A 15,233-nucleotide genomic window follows, 5' to 3' on the forward strand; every position below is an offset into this window, starting at 1 on the left:
AGGAACTGATCGTGGACTTCAGGAAACAGCAGAGGGAGCACGCCCCTATCCAAATCGACAAGACCGCAGTGGATAAGGTAGAAAGCTTCAAGTTCATCGGCGTACACATCACTGACAATCTGAAATGGTCCACCGACACAGACAGTATGGTGAAGAAGGCGCAACAGCACCCCTTCAACCTCAGGAGGCTGAAGAAATTAAGCTTGGCCCATAAGACCCTCAGAAACCTTTACAGATGCACAATTGAGAGCATCTTGTCGGGCTGTATCACAGCCTGAAATGGCAACTCCATCACTGGGGGAACACTGCCTGCCTTCCAGGACACCTACAGCACCCGATAGGAAGGACAAAAATATCATCAAGGATATCAACCACGGCCTGTTCACCCCGCTATCATCCAGAAGGTGTGGTCAGTACAGGTGCATCAAAGCTGGGACCGAGAGACAGAAAAACAGCTTCTATCTCAAGGCCATCAAACTGTTAAATAGCCATCACTAGCCGGCTACCACCCGGCTACTCAACCCTGCACCTTAGAGGCTGCTGTCCTATATACATAGACATGGAATCACTGGCCACTTTAAATAATGGAACACTACTTTTCTCATCTCATATGTATATACCGTATTCTATTCTACTGTATTTAGTCAATGCCACTCTGACATTGCTCGTCCTAATATTTATATATTTATATATATATGTGACCAATAAAATTTGATTTGGTTTGATTTGATTGAAAAAAATACATCCATAGGCGTTAGTGAAGAATCATTATAAATCCCAGACACTGTGTCTGAAATGGCAGCCCTTGAACAAAAGCCCAGAAGAAAAATAAAGTGTATGAATGGTGTTGTGGAAAATATAGACTCAAATACTTCTCAGATACCGGAGCTTGTGAATTCAAATAGACTTTATTACAGAGAGTAACAAAGCTGAGCTGGTCCATGGAACAACCAACTCTTCCTTCTCAGTACTTGGCTTTTATACAGTCTTACTCTTACATAACATCCTCACTCCATTTTATGAATCTTGTTGTTTTACTTAGTTTCCATTCTCTTATTGGCTCAGACATTGGGGCATAGATTCTATTGGTGGCGTGACATGCCCCCTCCTACTGGTGCACCTCACTGATTAGCTAATGTTCCTGTCCAAAGGTCTTTACAAGTTCAGGCCGATGTTGTCTATGTATGACTAACCCATGTGTGTGTCCAGTAGCCTTCACAAGATCAGATATGGTTCAGACCAGTCACGTCTTGTTAGTCTACCTTGCCTCATCCACACAGATTCTGCTTACGTTCTGTTCCTTACATGTCCAATGGTCAATTCGACGTTGATCCAGCTTTGTACACTCACATGTTCTCAGCCTTCCTTCCGTACACATGTCTAATATTTCAACTTATATTGATTATTCTTTCTACTTCAAAGAAATCAACCACAGTCATTCATTTTCACCAACAATGGTCGCCTGTGTTTCATCTGTCTTCTTCAGCCGTCGCCTTGGTGTCCCTGTACACTATAGGACTCCAGTGTACGTCCGGACCGGAGGCCAGGCCAGAAGTCAGACAGAAATAGACAGAAACCAGAGGGGACCACTCAGTCACTGTGATACGCCTGCCCCCCTGTGACACCCCGTCATATCACTCCGTTCTGACCACAAAGTTCTGGCAGCTGTCTGGAGACCCGAGGACCCCCTACCCCAATTAGTGAGTTCAGAGAGGATTCAGGCAGAGCAGAAGAAAACCCACTGCTACCCCAGGCCCCTCGACTCTCTCTATCCTTCCCCCTCTCCTCGTCTCTCTCCCTGCTCTATCTCCCTTTCACCCTCTGTCTCTCTCTATGTCTTTCTCTACACCCCCCTTCTCTTCTACAAATCACACTCATATCACCCATAGCGGCTCCAGACATCCCAGATGGCATACCAGAGCAACATGCCTGCTGGAGAGTCAGCTTACACTTACAGCCACATCAAAGACGAAGTCATCTGAAAAACGTGACATCCTCCAACTGACAAATCACTCAAGGGTGTCCACTATACCCTCTAAGAGGGTGACGTCATATCATATTAGCCTTGAGTGTATAGTTGTAGATAAAAGACAGCATATTCATGTGGGCAATTTTGGCATATCATTTTGCTGGTGGGGCAGAGAGCGAATGTACTTTATCGTATTGTCAAATCAAATCGGAGGGCCTGTTGTCCGGACCTCTGGCAGTCTCTATGGGGTGCTACAGGGTTCGATCCTCGGGCTGACTCTTTTCTCCGTATACATCAATGAAGTCGCTTTTGCTGCTGGTGATTCTCTGCTCCACCTCTACGCAGACGACACCATTATGTATACTTCTGGCCCTTCTTTGGACACTGTGCTAACTAACCTCCAGACAAACTTTTTTAAATTGAATTGAATTTATTTATTTTATTTCATCTTTATTTAACCAGGTAGGCTAGTTGAGAACAAGTTCTCATTTACAACTGCGGCCTGGCCAAGATAAAGCATAGCTTCAATGCCATACAACTCTCCTTCCGTGGCCTCCAACTGCTCTTAAATGCAAGTAATGCATGCCCTTCAACCGATCGCTGCCCACACCTACCCATCCGTCCAGCTTCACTACTCTGGACGGTTCTGACTTAGAATATGTGGACAACTACAAATACCTAGGTGTCTTGCTAGACTGTAAACTCTCCTTCCAGACTCACAGTCACATGAAGCATCTCCAATCCAAAATGAAATTTATAATCAGCTTCCTATTTCGCAACAAAGCATCCTTCACTCCTGCTGCCAAACATACCCTCGTAAAACTAACTATCCTACCGATCCTTGACTTCGGCGATGTAATTTACAAAATAGCCTCCAACACTCTACTCAGCAAATTGGATGCAGTCTATCACAGTGTCATCTGTTTTGTCGCCAAAGCCCCATATACTACCCACCACTGCAACCTGTATGCTCTCGTTGGCTGGTCCTCGCTTCATATCCGTCGCCAAACCCACTGGCTCCAGGCCATCTATAAGTCTTTGCTAGGTAAAGCCCCACCTTATCTCAGCTCACTGGTCACCATAGCAGCACCCACCCACAACACGAGCTCCAGCAGGTATATTTCACTGGTCACCCCCAAAGCCAATTCCTCCTGCGGCCGCCTTTCCTTCCAGATCTCTGCTGCCAATGTCTGGAACGAACTGCAAAAATCACTGAAGCTGGAGACTCATATCCCCCTCACTAGCTTTAAGAACCAGCTGTCAGAGCAGCTCACAGATCACTGCACCTGTACGTAGCCAATCTGTAAGTAGCCCATCCAACTACCTCATCACCATATTGTTATTTATTTTATTTATTTTGCTCCTTTGCTCCCCAGTACCACTACTTGCACGCTCATCTCCTGCACATCTAACACCCCTGTGTTGAATTTGCCATACTGTAATAACTTATTACATTGTATATAGACTTAGACTTTCTCTATTGTATTATTGACTGTACGATTGTTTATTCCATGTGTAACTCTGTGTTGTTGTTTGTGTCGCACTGCTTTGCTTTATCATGGTCAGGTCGCAGTTGTAAATGAGAACTTGTTCTCAACTAGCTTACCTAGTCAAATAAAGGTGAAGTAAAACACTTTTTTTTAATGTACTTTTTGTGTTTTTAGTAGTGAGGATGAGAGGTAAGGTTTTGTACACTTCAATGAGATTATAACTTTTTTCCCCTCTCAAACCAATCATTTTCTGCTCTAAACTAAAAGCTGTATGCTTAAAACACAGCAGTGGTGTAATACTGTACATACAGTATGTAAATGCATGGTCGTGACTGCGTTTAGCTTTGAGCGAAGGAGAGTATTACACACAGCAGAGCAGAATCCCATCAGCGTTGGACTAGGGCCAGGCATGAACAAGGCCCAGATTCACTGAAGCCAGCCTGTCTGTGTGTGTGATAGAGCAGCCAGCTGCTTTCCCCCCTCTCTGGACCCCTCAGTTACTATCTCCAGGACATTACTGTCTGACATTCTTTACTCTTACACCTTACTCTATTTTCAGACTGTTTCTTTGGAAGAAAACTTAGAAGACTGAGGATAACGTATGATAATGTATGTACCCCTTCTAACATATCCCAGGTTTTCCTTCCACCGTAGTTCACTATTTTCCATATTTTTACACCTTACTCTATTTTCTGCTTATTTCTTTGGTTGGGAAAACATAGGAGATTGAGGATATTGTTTTATAATGTATGTATGCCTTGTGCAGATAATGTATGCCAGGAATCTCCTTCAACTGTTGAAGTCACTGGCTGACTATCTTATCCTTCCCTATTTGTTTGGAAGGAATTATTTCTCCTGTTTGTTCATCGTCCTGTACATGCGGTTGCTGGTGGCGAGTCATGTATAATAATGATTCCAGAATTGGAATGTGGTTCTCAAGACGCAGAAATACTCATGCAAAGACAGACATGCTCTTCACTGTGTCTCCACTGCTGTCAGAAGTCATTACATACAAGCCACCGTGCCAGAATCACTCTCTGAGCTCTGCATTCAAGTGCGTCCAACCCTGAGAGGGAGGGAGCGCAAGAGAGAGGGAGAGATAGAGGGGGAGGAAGAGGGATAGAGAGCGTGGAAAGGGAAAGGAAAGGGGATACCTATTCAGTTGTACAACTGAATGTATTCAACTGAAATGTGTCTTCTGCATTTAACCCAACCCCTCTGAATCAGAGGTGCTGAGGGCTGCCTTAAGGGAGGGAGAGAGAGAGAGTGAGAGGGATAAGAGGGCCAGTACTAAAAAGTTGTCAAATTGTTTTCTTCCCTGCTTTTATTTATGTTCTCTCCTCATTGCTAATGGAAACTGAAATGAAAAATATATCTATCTGGCTGATTTATGTCCTCCCAAAAAAGCCGATTCATTAACAGTAGCCCTTTCCTGCAGTCACATGACCTAGTGGCCTCATGGGTGGAATGTTATTCATATTTTTCATAATTTCATAATTATATATATATATATATTTTAAATGTGAAAATCTGCTGTTTCTATGTCAAATGTTTTAAAAATATATATTTTTAAGTCTTCTGTGATGTTTATAAAGTGTAATATTGAGATGCAAACTAAAAATGTGATAGATTTCCGCTATATATCTGACATGGTAAAGGTGTCTTCTTTTTTAAAGCCCATAACCATGTGTGTGAGGTGTATACTTTGTAGATTTGTTTAAGACTACCATGAAACACTCTTTGTGACCCTGATTTAGCCCACTGCAGTAAACTTTAAAGCAAACTCCACTCAAACACTATCTTTTGGTATATTTTTTAACTTGACTGACATGCAAAACATTTTGGGACCGTATCAACAGTGGACTAATGGAAAAAAAGATCAAAAGATTGTTTCTGAGTGGAGTCTCCTTTTAAAAATGATGACATTAAGAGGGAGGCAGATAGAGCAAGAGATAGGGTGGGAGAGAGAGAGAAAGAGAGTGTTGTAGACATGGCTCTCAAAAGACAGGCTATGTGCACACTTCCCACAAAATGAGGTGGAAACTGAGCTGCACTTCCTAACCTCCTGCCCAATGTATGACCATATTAGAGAGACATATGTCCCTCAGATTACACAGATCCACAAAGAATTTGAAAACAAATCCAATTTTGATAAACTCCCATATCTACTGGGTGAAATTCCACAGTGTGCCATCACAGCAGCAAGATTTGTGACCTGTTGCTACAAGAAAAGGGCAACCAGTGAAGAACAAACACCATTGTAAATACAACCCATATTTATGCTTATTTATTTTCCCTTGTGTACTTTAACCATTTGTACATCGTTACAACACTGTATACAAATATATATATATAATATGACATTTGTAATGTCTTTATTGTTTTGAAACTTCTGTATGTGTAATGTTTACTGTTAATTTTTATTGTTTATTTCACTTTTGTATATTATCTACCTCACTTGCTTTGACAATGTTAACACATGTTTCCCATGCCAATAAAGCCCCTTGAATTTAATTGAATTGAGAGAGAGAGAGGTACTGTATAAGTAGGTAGAGAAAGAGAGAGAGAGAGTGAGAGAGAGAGAGAGAGGTACTGTATAGGGAGGTAGAGAGCGAGAGAGAGGTACTTTATAGGGAGAGAGAGAGAGAGAGAGAGAGAGAGAGAGAGAGAGAGATAGATAGATAGATAGATAGATAGATAGATAGATAGATAGATAGATAGATAGATAGATAGATAGATAGATAGATAGATAGATAGATAGATAGATAGATAGATAGATAGATAGATAGATAGATAGATAGATAGATAGATAGATAGATAGATAGATAGATAGATAGATAGATAGATAGATAGATAGATAGATAGATAGAGAGAGAGGGAGAGAGAGAGAGAGGGAGAGAGAGAGAGACAGAGATGTACTATATAGGAAGGCAGAGAGAGAGTATGAAGGTAGAGAGAGAGAGAGAGAGAGAGAGAGCGAGAGAGAAAGAGAGAAAGAAAGGGAGGTACTTTATAGGGAGGTAGAGAGTGTGTATGTGTGTAAAGTAAGCCAACATTTCAAGTCAGAGATCTCAGAGAGATTCAGAGGTCTTCTCAGAGAGAGATAGAGGTCTTCTCAGAGAGATTCAGAGGTCTTCTCAGAGAGAGATAGAGGTCTTCTCAGAGAGAGATAGAGGTATTCTCAGAGAGATTCAGAGGTCTTCTCAGAGAGAGATAGAGGTCTTCTCAGAGAGAGTTAGAGGTCTTCTCAGAGAGTTAGAGGTCTGCTCAGAGAGAGTTAGAGGTCTTCTCAGAGAGAGTTAGAGAGAGTTAGTGGTCTTCTCAGAGAGAGATAGAGGTCTTCTCATAGAGAGTCAGTGGTCTTCTCAGAGAGAGTTAGAGGTCTTCTCAGAGAGAGTTCTTCTCCTGGCTCAAGTTACAGGCCCAAGGATGATGTCATCAGGGCCCAGAGTCCTGGACAGTATACTTGTCTTCTCTCAACACACACACACCCGTTCCCTCCCTGACTACTCCGGCAGCATGCCCAGTGCTCTGTGCTCTTATCACTGGGCTCAGGAGATTGTTCCAGACCGGGCCGGCACCACATGTTCCCAGACTGAGTGGATCCCTCAGGGGAGTGAGGGGAGGAAGGTGGGGGCGGGGGGCAGGGCAGAGAGAAAGTCAGTTACAACAGAACAGAGTTGATAGAAGTTCACACACCGGTCAGATCCAACCACAGCTCTATAGCCAGGAGCATCAACATGTGGAACCACCACAACTACTACTGCAGAGAACTGTCTCTGTGGTAACCATTACCAGCCATGAGTGTGTTTGGTGTTTCCTAACCAGGAGGATATCCTTACACTGTGTACTCTGAGGCAAAACAGGTACCTATAGTTAAATCTATTCTATTTTATGAAATGCTATGCTATGATATTCTATTCTATTACTATTTGGTACATTCTGAGTTTAAACAGATTACAAACTACCTCAGCCCCACTAGTCATTTATTTTCAACCCCACTCATCTTGGTTTCCTGTAAACAAAGCATCCTTGTTTCAAGGTCTCATTGTCTCTAAAGGAATGAAGAGGGCAACAGACAGGCGTACATACCTCTGGAGACAGAGGCACTGAGAGGGAGAGAGAAGGGCTTTTGGAAAAACAATAACTAGGAAAATCATTGCATTATGAAACCATGGGGACTGTGGAACAGATTGAAGAGGAGAGAGAGGAGTTAAGATCCAGAGCCAGGCAGAGAGCCAGGCAGCCAGGCCCTGCTTTAGCCATTACCTAGAGCCTTGACAAGAGGAGACAGGGGAGACGGGGGAGGGAGGAGGAGACAGGGAGACGGGGGAGGGAGGAGGAGACGGGGAGATGGGGGAGATGGGGGAGGGGAGGAGGAGACAGGGGAGGGAAGGAGGAGACAGGGGAGATGGGGGAGGGGAGGAGGAGACAGGGGAGACAGGGGAGGGAAGGAGGAGACAGGGGAGATGGGGGAGGGAAGGAGGAGACAGGGGAGACAGGGGAGGAGACAGGAGGGCAGAAGAGGGAGAGAGAGAAAAAAAATAGAGGTGTACTCAGATGACATTACAATGACCTGCTTGTGAAAACAAATACTTTATTTTACAGCGTTTCAGCTTGTGACTTCTCCATGACATGCTTATGGCAGGTTATAACCTAAGGGAGGGAGAGAGAGAAAGGCTAGAGTGAAAAACTGGGGGAGGGAGGGAGAGAGAGAGGGGCTAGAGAGAAAGACTTGGGGAGGGAGGGAGGGAGGGAGGGAGAGAGGCAAGAGAGAAAGACTTGGGGAGGGAGGGAGAGAGAGAGAGAGGCAAGAGAGAAAGACTTGGGGAGGGAGGGAGAGAGAGAGGGGCTAGAGAGAAAGACTTGGGGAGGGAGAGAGAGAGGGGCTAGAGAGAAAGACTTGGGGGATGGAGGGAGAAAGAGAGAGGGGCTAGATAGGAAGACTTGGGGGAGGGAGAGAGAGAGAGGGGGCTAGAGAGAAAGACTTGGGGGAGAGAGGGAGAGAGAGAGAAGGGCTAGAGAGAAAGACTTGGGGAGGGAGGGAGAGAGAGAGAGGCTAGAGTGAAAAACTGGGGGAGGGAGGGAGAGAGAGAGAGGCTAGAGAGGAAGACTTGGGGAGGGAGAGAGAGAGGGGCTAGAGAGAAAGACTTGGGGAGGGAGAGAGAGAGGGGCTAGAGAGAAAGACTTGGGGAGGGAGGGAGAGAGAGAGGGGCAAGAGAGAAAGACTTGGGGGAGGGAGGGAGAGAGAGAGGGGCTAGAGAGAAAGACTTGGGGGAGGGAGAGAGAGAGGGGCTAGAGAGAAAGACTTGGGGAGGGAGGGAGAAAGAGAGAGGGGCTAGAAAGGAAGACTTGGGGGAGGGAGAGAGAGAGAGGGGGGGGCTAGATTGTAAGACTTGGGGAGGGAGAGAGAGGGGGCTAGAGAGAAAGACTTGGGGGAGGGAGAGAGAGAGGGGCTAGAGAGAAAGACTTGGGGAGGGAGGGAGAGAGAGAGGGGCTAGAGAGATAGACTTGGGGGAGGGAGAGAGGGGCTAGAGAGAAAGACTTGGGGGAGGGAGAAAGAGAGAGGGGCTAGATAGGAAGACTTGGGGAGGGGAGAGAGAGAGCGGGGGCTAGAGAGAAAGACTTGGGGGAGAGAGGGAGAGAGAGAGAGAGAGAGGGGCTAGAGAGAAAGACTTGGGGAGGGAGGGAGAGAGAGAGGGGGGCTAGAGAGAAAGACTTGGGGGAGAGAGGGAGAGAGAGAGAGAGAACCTAGATAGGAAGACTTGGGGGAGGGAGAGAGAGGAGGCTAGAGAGGAAGACTTGGGGAGGGATAGAGAGAGGGGCTAGATAGAAAGACTTGAGGAGGGAGGGAGAGAGAGAGAGGGGGCTAGAGAGAAAGACTTGGGGGAGAGAGGGAGAGAGAGAGAGAGAGAGAGAGAGGCCCTAGATAGGAAGACTTGGGGAGGGAGAGAGAGAGAGGCTAGAGAGGAAGACTTGGGAGGGATAGAGAGAGGGGCTAGAGAGAAAGTCTTGGGGAGGGAGAGAGAAAGAGAGAGGGGCTAGAAAGGAAGACTTGGGGAGGGAGAGAGAGAGGGGGGGCTAGATTGTAAGACTTGGGGGAGGGAGAGAGAGAGGGGCTAGAGAGAAAGACTTGGGGGAGGGAGAGAGAGAGGGGCTAGAGAGAAAGACTTGGGGGAGGGAGGGAGAGAGAGAGGGGCTAGAGAGATAGACTTGGGGGAGGGAGAGAGGGGCTAGAGAGAAAGACTTGGGGGAGGGAGAAAGAGAGAGGGGCTAGATAGGACGACTTGGGGGAGGGAGAGAGAGAGCGGGGGGGCTAGAGAGAAAGACTTGGGGCAGAGAGGGAGAGAGAGAGAGAGAGGGGGCTAGAGAGAAAGACTTGGGGAGGGAGGGAGAGAGAGAGAGGGGGCTAGAGAGAAAGACTTGGGGGAGAGAGGGAGAGAGAGAGAGAGAACCTAGATAGGAAGACTTGGGGAGGGAGAGAGAGAGAGGCTAGAGAGGAAGACTTGGGGAGGGATAGAGAGAGGGGCTAGATAGAAAGACTTGAGGAGGGAGGGAGAGAGAGAGAGGGGGGCTAGAGAGAAAGACTTGAGGGAGAGAGAGAGAGAGAGAGAGGCCCTAGATAGGAAGACTTGGGGGAGGGAGAGAGAGAGAGGCTAGAGAGGAAGACTTGGGAGGGATAGAGAGAGGGGCTAGAGAGAAAGTCTTGGGGAGGGAGAGAGAGAGGGGCTAGAGAGAAAGACTTGGGGGAGGGAGGAAGAAAGAGAGAGGGGCTAGATAGGAAGACTAGGGGAGGGAGAGAGAGAGAGAGAGAGAGGGGCAAGAGTAAAGACTTGGGGGAGGGAGAAAGAGAGAGGGGCTAGAGAGAAAGGCTTGGAGAGGGAGAGAGAGAGGGGCTAGATAGTAAGACTTGGGGAGGGAGAGAGAGGGGGGGGCTAGAGAGAAAGACTTCGGGGGAGGGAGAGAGAGAGGGGCTAGAGAGAAAGTCTTGGGGGAGGGAGGGAGAGAGGGGCTACAGAGAAAGACTTGGGCGACGGAGAGAGGGGTTAGAGAGAAAGACTTGGGGGAGGGAGGGGGAGAGAGAGGGGCTAGAGGAAAGACTTGGGGGAGGGAGGGAGAAAGAGAGGCTAGAGAGAAAGACTTGGGGGAGGGAGAGAGAGAGGGGCTAGAGAGAAAGAGTTGGGGGAGGGAGAGAGAGAGAGAGGGGCTACATTGAAAGACTTGGGGGAGGGAGAGAGACAGGGGCTAGAGAGAAAGACTTGAGGAGGGAGGGAGAGAGAGAGAGAGGCTAGAGAGAAAGACTTGGGGAGGGAGGGAGAGAGAGAGGCTAGAGAGGGAGAGAGAGAGGGGCTAGATAGGAAGACTTGGGGGAGGGAGAGAGAGAGGGGCTAGAGAGAAAGACTTGGGGGAGGGAGAGAGAGAGGGGCTAGAGAGAAAGTCTTGGGGGAGGGAGGGAGAGAGGGGCTAGAGAGAAAGACTTGGGGGACGGAGAGGTGGGCTAGAGAGAAAGACTTGGGGAGGGAGGGAGAAAGAGAGAGGGGCTAGAAAGGAAGACTTGGGGGAGGGAGAGAGAGAGAGGGGGGCTAGATTGGAAGACTTGGGGGAGGGAGAGAGAGAGGGGCTAGAGAGAAAGACTTGGGGGAGGGAGAGAGAGAGGGGCTAGAGAGAAAGACTTGGGGAGGGAGGGAGAGAGAGAGGGGCAAGAGAGAAAGACTTGGGGGAGGGATGGAGAGAGAGGCTAGAGAGGAAGACTTGGGGAGGGAGAGAGAGAGGGGCTAGAGAAAAAAGTCTTGGGGAGGGAGAGAGAGAGGGGCTAGAGAGAAAGACTTGGGGGAGGGAGGGAGAAAGAGAGAGGGGCTAGATAGGAAGACTTGGGGAGGGAGAGAGAGAGAGGGGGCAAGAGAGAAAGACTTGGGGGAGGGAGGGAGAGAGAGAGAGGGGCTAGAGAGAAAGACTTGGGGAGGGAGGGAGAAAGAGAGAGGGGCTAGAAAGGAAGACTTGGGGGAGGGAGAGAGAGAGAGGGGGGGGCTAGATTGGAAGACTTGGGGGAGGGAGAGAGAGAGGGGCTAGAGAGAAAGACTTGGGGGAGGGAGAGAGAGAGGGGCTAGAGAGAAAGACTTGGGGGAGGGAGAGAGAGAGAGAGGGGCTACATTGAAAGACTTGGGGGAGGGAGAGAGACAGGGGCTAGAGAGAAAGACTTGAGGAGGGAGGGAGAGAGAGAGAGAGGCTAGAGAGAAAGACTTGGGGAGGGAGGGAGAGAGAGAGAGGCTAGAGAGGGAGAGAGAGAGGGGCTAGATAGGAAGACTTGGGGGAGGGAGAGAGAGAGGGGCTAGAGAGAAAGACTTGGGGGGGAGGAGAGAGAGAGGGGCTAGAGAGAAAGACTTGGGGAGGGAGGGAGAGAGAGAGGGGCAAGAGAGAAAGACTTGGGGAGGGATGGAGAGAGAGGCTAGAGAGGAAGACTTGGGGAGGGAGAGAGAGAGGGGCTAGAGAAAAGTCTTGGGGAGGGAGAGAGAGAGGGGCTAGAGAGAAAGACTTGGGGGAGGGAGGGAGAAAGAGAGAGGGGCTAGATAGGAAGACTTGGGGGAGGGAGAGAGAGAGGGGGGCAAGAGAGAAAGACTTGGGGAGGGAGGGAGAGAGAGAGAGGGGCTAGAGAGAAAGACTTGGGGAGGGAGGGAGAAAGAGAGAGGGGCTAGAAAGGAAGACTTGGGGGAGGGAGAGAGAGAGAGGGGGGGCTAGATTGGAAGACTTGGGGGAGGGAGAGAGAGAGGGCTAGAGAGAAAGACTTGGGGAGGGAGAGAGAGAGGGGCTAGAGAGAAAGACTTGGGGGAGAGAGAGAGAGAGGGGCTAGAGAGAAAGACTTGGGGAGGGAGGGAGAGAGAGGGGCAAGAGAGAAAGACTTGGGGGAGGGAGGGAGAGAGAGAGAGGGGCTAGAGAGATAGACTTGGGGGAGGGAGAGAGGGGCTAGAGAGAAAGACTTGGGGGAGGGAGAAAGAGAGAGGGGCTAGATAGGAAGACTTGGGGGAGGGAGAGAGAGAGCGGGGGGGCTAGAGAGAAAGACTTGGGGGAGAGAGGAGAGAGAGAGAGAGAGAGGGGCTAGAGAGAAAGACTTGGGAAGGAGGGAGAGAGAGAGAGGGGGCTAGAGAGAAAGACTTGGGGGAGAGAGAGAGAGAGAGAGAGAGAACCTAGATAGGAAGACTTGGGGGAGGGAGAGAGAGAGAGAGAGAGAGGGGCAAGAGAGAAAGACTTGGGGGAGGGAGAAACAGAGAGGGGCTAGAGAGAAAGGCTTGGGGAGGGAGAGAGAGAGGGGCTAGATAGTAAGACTTGGGGGGGGGAGAGAGAGAGGGGGGGCTAGAGAGAAAGACTTCGGGAGGGAGAGAGAGAGGGGCTAGAGAGAAAGTCTTGGGGAGGGAGGGAGAGAGGGGCTACAGAGAAAGACTTGGGCGACGGAGAGAGGGGTTAGAGAGAAAGACTTGGGGGAGGGAGGGGAGAGAGAGGGGCTAGAGGAAAGACTTGGGGAGGGTGGGAGAAAGAGAGGCTAGAGAGAAAGACTTGGGGGAGGGAGAGAGAGAGGGCTAGAGAGAAAGAGTTGGGGGAGGGAGAGAGAGAGAGAGGGGCTACATTGAAAGACTTGGGGGAGGGAGAGAGACAGGGGCTAGAGGGAAAGACTTGAGGAGGGAGGGAGAGAGAGAGAGAGGCTAGAGAGAAAGACTTGGGGAGGGAGGGAGAGAGAGAGGCTAGAGAGGGAGAGAGAGAGGGGCTAGATAGGAAGACTTGGGGAGGGAGAGAGAGAGGGGCTAGAGAGAAAGACTTGGGGGAGGGAGAGAGAGAGAGGGGCTAGAGAGAAAGTCTTGGGGGAGGGAGGGAGAGAGGGGCTAGAGAGAAAGATTTGGGGGACGGAGAGGTGGGCTAGAGAGAAAGACTTGGGGAGGGAGGGAGAAAGAGAGAGGGGCTAGAAAGGAAGACTTGGGGGAGGGAGAGAGAGAGGGGGGGCTAGATTGGAAGACTTGGGGGAGGGAGAGAGAGAGGGGCTAGAGAGAAAGACTTGGGGGAGGGAGAGAGAGGGGCTAGAGAGAAAGACTTGGGGAGGGAGGGAGAGAGAGAGGGGCAAGAGAGAAAGACTTGGGGGAGGGATGGAGAGAGAGGCTAGAGAGGAAGACTTGGGGAGGGAGAGAGAGAGGGGCTAGAGAAAAGTCTTGGGGAGGGAGAGAGAGAGGGGCTAGAGAGAAAGACTTGGGGGAGGGAGGGAGAAAGAGAGAGGGGCTAGATAGGAAGACTTGGGGGAGGGAGAGAGAGAGAGGGGGCAAGAGAGAAAGACTTGGGGGAGGGAGGGAGAGAGAGAGAGGGGCTAGAGAGAAAGACTTGGGGGAGGGAGAGAGAGAGGGGCTAGAGAGAAAGACTTGAGGAGGGAGGGAGAGAGAGAGAGAGGCTAGAGAGAAAGACTTGGGGAGGGAGGGAGAGAGAGAGGCTAGAGAGGGAGAGAGAGAGAGGGGGCTAGAGAGAAAGACTTGGGGAGAGAGGGAGAGAGAGAGAGAGAGAGAGGCCCTAGATAGGAAGACTTGGGGGAGGGAGAGAGAGAGAGGCTAGAGAGGAAGACTTGGGAGGGATAGAGAGAGGGGCTAGAGAGAAAGTCTTGGGGAGGGAGAGAGAGAGGGGCTAGAGAGAAAGACTTGGGGGAGGGAGGAAGAAAGAGAGAGGGGCTAGATAGGAAGACTAGGGGGAGGGAGAGAGAGAGAGAGAGAGAGGGGCAAGAGAGAAAGACTTGGGGGAGGGAGAAAGAGAGAGGGGCTAGAGAGAAAGGCTTGGGGAGGGAGAGAGAGAGGGGCTAGAAAGTAAGACTTGGGGAGGGAGAGAGAGAGGGGGGCTAGAGAGAAAGACTTCGGGGAGGGAGAGAGAGGGGGCTAGAGAGAAAGTCTTGGGGAGGGAGGGAGAGAGGGGCTACAGAGAAAGACTTGGGCGACGGAGAGAGGGGTTAGAGAGAAAGACTTGGGGGAGGGAGGGGGAGAGAGAGGGGCTAGAGGAAAGACTTGGGGGAGGGAGGGAGAAAGAGAGGCTAGAGAGAAAGACTTGGGGGAGGGAGAGCGAGAGGGGCTAGAGAGAAAGACTTGGGGGAGGGAGAGAGAGAGAGAGGGGCTACATTGAAAGACTTGGGGGAGGGAGAGAGACAGGGGCTAGAGAGAAAGACTTGAGGAGGGAGGGAGAGAGAGAGAGGCTAGAGAGAAAGACTTGGGGAGGGAGGGAGAGAGAGAGGCTAGAGAGGGAGAGAGAGAGGGGCTAGATAGGAAGACTTGGGGGAGGGAGAGAGAGAGGGGCTAGAGAGAAAGACTTGGGGGAGGGAGAGAGAGAGGGGCTAGAGAGAAAGTCTTGGGGAGGGAGGGAGAGAGGGGCTAGAGAGAAAGACTTGGGGGACGGAGAGGTGGGCTAGAGAGAAAGACTTGGGGAGGGAGGGAGAAAGAGAGAGGGGCTAGAAAGGAAGACTTGGGGGAGGGAGAGAGAGAGAGGGGGGCTAGATTGGAAGACTTGGGGGAGGGAGAGAGAGGGGGCTAGAGAGAAAGACTTGGGGGAGGGAGAGAGAGAGGGGCTAGAGAGAAAGACTTGGGGAGGGAGGGAGAGAGAGAGGGGCAAGAGAGAAAGACTTGGGGGAGGGATGGAGAGAGAGGCTAGAGAGGAAGACTTGGGGAGGGAGAGAGAGAGGGGCTAGAGAAAAAGTCTTGGGGAGGGAGAGAGAGAGGGGCTAGAGAGAAAGACTTGGGGGAGGGAGGGAGAAAGAGAGAGGG

The sequence above is a fragment of the Oncorhynchus tshawytscha genome, linkage group LG09, assembly GCF_018296145.1.
Source record: "Oncorhynchus tshawytscha isolate Ot180627B linkage group LG09, Otsh_v2.0, whole genome shotgun sequence".
Lineage (NCBI taxonomy): Eukaryota > Metazoa > Chordata > Actinopteri > Salmoniformes > Salmonidae > Oncorhynchus > Oncorhynchus tshawytscha.